The sequence below is a fragment of the Hippopotamus amphibius genome, chromosome 1 (assembly GCF_030028045.1).
Source record: "Hippopotamus amphibius kiboko isolate mHipAmp2 chromosome 1, mHipAmp2.hap2, whole genome shotgun sequence".
Taxonomy (NCBI): Eukaryota; Metazoa; Chordata; class Mammalia; order Artiodactyla; family Hippopotamidae; genus Hippopotamus; species Hippopotamus amphibius.
Window position 1 is genome coordinate 41358895 of NC_080186.1, and position 6000 is coordinate 41364894.

Consider the following 6000-nt stretch of genomic DNA (forward strand, 5'->3'; position numbering starts at 1 on the left):
AGGGGCTGCAGATAAGAAGAGGAGTTGTCTATAACAATCATTTAAATTGTACAATCAAATGTACAATACAATCAAAACTTTGAAATCTTCTCTGACCTCTGTCTGTCTCAGCAGAATCATATATACACCTTCCTCTCATTTGCCAGAGTGGTATATACACATGCATATGTGTTAAGGGGTAGATGTCTGCAATAGCAACTTGCAAGCTCTTCCAGGAAACTTCTCAAGGTACTCACAGGGATAGTGCAGAGGAAAGCAGTTGCTAATATGACAACTACTAGCCATGAGAGAGTAACTAGTACTAGATCCATATTCCCATCATAAAAAACTAGAAAACTGGACAAATGTATACAAAACAACTCTTTTCAGCCTTAGATGACAAGCAGTGCCAAACTGTGATGTCTGAGAGAAGGTGAAAAAATGAGGTAAGCCTAATTATAGTACTAGCTTTTAGATTAGTGACACTTTCTAGAATACGGTACAAAGAGAAGAGGATTCCCAAACACTGCAGGTCGGTTTTCTGAGTTGAGAAGACAGAAGTAAGAGTTTGGAGAGGCTGAGGAAAGTTTGAAGGTCAGACTATTGTAGAGAAAAGTGCTAGGAGAGCCAGAGCACCAAAAATCTACAGAATCTCTGCTTAAGACTTTGTCTGAATGCAAAGCCATGTAGAGTGAAACTCCACGAGACCATACAAAGAATGACCAGGAAGTTGTAGACTAACAATTTCCAAAAGGTACAGGGCTGGGAAACATTCTAGATGCAACCATCCAGAATGGAGAATCCATGTTGAAAACTAAGGGCATTAAGTAGAGATCCCAAAAAGGTACTTGCCATGAACAATTGGAAAATGAAATTTAAAACACAGTACCATTTATAATATCATCAAAAATACAAAATACCCAGCCTTAAACTAAACAAATTATATGTAAGAACTGTATACTGAAAAATAAAAGAAAATTTCTGATAGATATTAAGGAAGACCCAATTAAATGACAAGGTATACCATGTTCATAGATTAGAAAACTCATTGTTAAGGTGACAACTTTCCAAAAATTGATCTGTAGATTAAATGCAATACCAATCAAAATCTCAGCTGCATTTTTTCTAGAAATCAACAAACTGACTCTAAATAGTCAGTATGATTTTGAAAAATAAGAGTTGAAGAACTTACATGATAACAAGACCTACAGGAAAGTCATGTAAATCAGTGGACCAGAATACAGGGTGAAGAAATACATCCACATATATACGGTAAAATAAGTTTCAACAAAGATGAAATGATAATTTAATATGGAAAGAACATTTTATAAAACAAATAGTGCTTGAAGAACTGGACAGCTTTTAAGAAAAAAAAAAATGAACCATATATATATATATATATGATGGTGGTGGAGGTCACATGGGTGTATATTATATATTTGCCAAAACTATTAAATTGTATAGTTAAATAGGTACATCTCGTTACACATAAACTATACCTCAAAAAGATTTTTAAATGTTTAAAAGTGAAAGTGCAAGAATTGCTTTTCATGTCACAGAATTAATCCATATATATATATATATATATATATGTGGAGATTTTACATATATATATACACATATATATATAAAGTAAAATTATCCTGTGACTCATACCCCTCAAACCCTGTTCTCATTTTCTAGATGCAAATGCTCTTAACCGCTTCTGTTTTTACTTTCTCAGGTATCATTATACACAATATCTTTATTCCTCTATATCTTAATTTATCAACATCAAACAGTATCTGTTGAAATTCTTATATGAAAGATAATAGTTTGTGTACATTATTCTCCACTTCTCTTTCTAACAATTTTTGTTAGTTCTATTCTTATTTTAATTATTATGTTAAGATGGTTAGCATTGTGAGCAGTACTCCCAGGAGGCATTTTGGAAATTTGTTGAGGCATTTTTTTTGTTTTGTTTTCATATTTGAAAGAGCACTGATGGCACTTCAGTGACAGAAACTAGGGATGCTAGATGTACTGCAAAGTAGAGAAAAGTCCAGTATGACTTCCAAATATCAGATATATTCAGATATTCATGTATACAGATTTCCATGTATGTAAAAATCTTATTTATAGTTAGGTAAGCTTAGAGCCTAACTGTTTTACACATGCAAAGCATTTTGTATGGCCTTAATAAACACTGACTTTTCCAAGGATGCAACTAACATGTAAAACAAGGAAAGACTATAATTGCTTTGTTTATAATTTTATCCAGAAGTATCACCATTTTAGAAAATCATGTCACCAACAGCACTATCACTCATTGTAATTGACTCACTAATACAACATTCCTACATCAGTTAATATTTGTAGCAGTTGTGATTACAGCAATTCTCACACAAATGCAAACATTGGAACTCTTTATTGTGTTTTCCACATGCATAGATATATGCATATCCCTGTTTTTTCTTGTGGAGAAATCGTACTCTTCCTGTAGACCTACGTGAAATGTTATCTCCTCGGGAAGTCTTACCTGACTTCCCCAAGCAGTGACAGTCATTGTTCCTCTACATTGCCACAGCATCTTTTTTATTCCTTAAACATATTTACCTTTTTATTATTGATTTATTATGTATTCATTATGTGTGTCTTTTTACTCCTAGTGACTGTGGTTTCTCATCAGATGAATCTAATGTCTTTTCTTTTTATCACCACTTTCTCTCTCTATCCCAGGTATGACACAATGCTTGATACAACATCAGTAATCTATATATAGTTGTTGATTTATGGAAATAAAAAGGGACTTTTAGGAGCTAAATTTGATTTCAATATTGAACATAGGTTTTTGTTTATTGAGAACAGGGAATATATGATATATTTATAAATTTATTTATTTACTTATTTATTTATTTATTTATTTATTGACTGTGTTGGGTCTTTGTTGTTGCGCACGGGCTTTCTCTAGTTGCAGTGAATGGGGGTTACTCTTTGTTGTGGTGCACGGGTTTCTCATTGCAGTGGCTTCTCTTGTTGCAGACCACGAGCTCTAGGCATGCGGGCTTCAGTAGTTGTGGCACGTGGGCTCAATAGTTGTGGCTCGTGGGCTCTAGCGCATAGGCTCAGTAGTTGTGGCACACTGGCTTAGTTGCTCTGTGGCATGTGCAATCTTCCGGGGCCAGGGATTGATGCCATGTCCCCTGCACTGGCAGGCAGATTCTTAACCACTGCACCACCAGCAAAGCCCCTATGATAGATTTTAAATTCATCAAAAGAACAAATGGAATCTTTATATCTACAGTTTACTAAGATAAACAATTGTAATATAATGAGACCAAAAAATTAAAGTAAGGAAGACACCATAAACCCTGTGCATACTAACATAAAGACAGAAAAAGGTGACTTGGGCAGGGATACTACAGTCTGTGATGTTAATACAATGCAATGCTTGATCATTTAAATGCCCAATATGGGAAATGCTAAGTTATTATTCTCAGAGAAATATCTCAATTACACTATACATGTATACAAAACCATTAAAAAGAATGGCATTTATATGCCACATCTTTATGCATTCATTTGTTGATGGGCATATACAATGGAATATTACTCAGCAATAAAAAGGAATGAAATGGAGCTATATGTAATGAGGTGGATAGACCTAGAGTCTGTCATACAGAGCAAAGTAAGCCAGAAAGAGAAAAACAAATATTGTATGCTAACTCATATATACAGAATCTAAAAAAAAAAAAAAAATGGTACTGATGAACCCAGTGACAGGACAAAAATAAGGATGCAGATGCAGAGAATGGACTGGAGGACACGGCATTGGGGGGGTGGGGGGCGAAGGGGAAGCTGGGACGAAGTGAGAGAGTAGCATAGACATATATATACCACCAACTGTAAAATAGATAGCTAGTGGGAAGTTGCTGTATAATAAAGGATCAGCTCAATGATGCATGATGCCCTGGAGGGCCAGAACGGAGAGGGTGGGGGGGAGTCGAGGGAGGGAGGGGATATGGGGATATGTGTATAAATACAGCTGATTCACTTTGGTGTACTTCATAAGCTGGTACAAGAATGTAAAGCAATTATATTCCAATAAAGAGCTTAAAAAAAAAAAAGTCCAAAGATTGAGACATGGATGGGCCTTGAGACTGTCATACAGAGTGAAGTGAGTCAGAAAGAGAAAAACAAATATCATATATTAACATATACACGCATAATATAGAAAAATGGTACAAATCAACTGGTTTGCAAGGCAGAAATAGAGACCCAGATGTAGAGAACAAACATATGGACACCAAGTGGGGAAAGCGGGGCAGGTGGGGGGGCAGCCATTGGAGGGGAATGAATTGGGAGATTGGGATTGTCATATATACATTACTAATAAGAAAAAATATCAAATTGTACACTTTAAATATATGCAGTTTATTGTATGTCAATTGTATCTCAGTAAAAGTTTTTAAAGAAAAAAAAAGTCCAAAAAAAAAAAAAAAGAATGGCATTTACAGTAGTATCAAATGAACCCAGGTGGCATGAAATAATGAAAACATTGTTCTTATTGAATAATAACTTCTAATTTCTTGACTTGTGTGCATTTTAATGTTAGCCATATAGCTGTTTCACCCAGATTTTTTAACCCAAACCTTACATTCTTATTTTAAAATACCCTCACATTTAATGACAGCAGCATGAATTAATAGTAAGAATTTGGATTTCAAAGTCACATAGAGCTGAGATTGAATCCTTCTAACTCAGATATATATGCAGTGTAACCTTTATTACGTAATTTAACAAAACTTCCTTAAGTCTTTCTCTTAGAGTTTGTTTATGTTGTTCTGAAGGGTAAAGAAAATGCACGTAAATCACTCAGAACACAGCATTTACTCAATAAGTAGTTGGTTGTGATTATTATAATCCTCATTATCATTATTATCATCATTATTAGTAAGACATCTGTATCTTGAAAGAAATGTATTTAACAAAACAATAAAAGATTCAATTATGTTATAAAATATAAGGGAGGATTCAGAAAAGGAAAGGCATAAATTTAAATAGAAATTCATAAAGAATGTCTTGCCAAAAGTCTATTCTTTGAAGTATACACTGAATATTGTAGCATCCAGTTAAATTACAGACTATAAAACACCTTTATTATAGTGTGTAGAATATTTGTCTCCAAACATAGAGACAGAGTAACAATGAATTTTTTCAATCTAAAGAAGTTAGAGACAAAAGAGAAAATAAAATAATTGTGGTTTATTTTTAATGAAATAAAGATCTAACCCTATTAATATTATTATTTACGTCTTTAAAAATACAAAAAGATAATAAATATTTAGCAATAAAATTTATGAGCATATTTTGTTGAAGGAAAAACAAAGATAAATATCTATAGATGTACCTGATGAAATGATATGATAATTACACCTAATAATATTTTACTCTGATAAATAGGCCTGCTGAGGCACTAGAAATAAACTTTAGGGCTACACAGAATTTTTGATTTAAGTGGGTTATGCTGATGATGGATGTGACAAAGTCTCAATTTGTTTTATTTTTACATAGAAAACTACACAGAACTTACAAGCAATTCATATTGGTCAAAAAAGAGGAAAACAGCTTATTAATTAAAACTGACCTTTATACAGAACATGAATTCCACCTCTCAGGCACAAACACCTTGGAAGAGGTAACAAATTACCTCCTTGTGTAAGCAATATGCAATAAAGAGATCTGTCAAAAGTTCCATTATAAAGCTGTATTTCCAAGGCTTCATAATTTTGAGAGAAAATTACACTGAAGATGAGACTTAACCCACAAATTGTGATCCAAGAAAGTAAATCTAAAATTCCTACTTGAGGGTGTTTTAAGAAAGAGAACCTATTCATTTGGGGACTTTAATCCCAGTGGACTTGTACCCATTAAATAGCTTCTGCCTAGCATTTTATAAAACACCATGTTTGTTCTCATTGCAAATATATTTACAAGATACACTTCAAGGGCTCAAAAAAACAAAAATGTAAGAAAAAAATA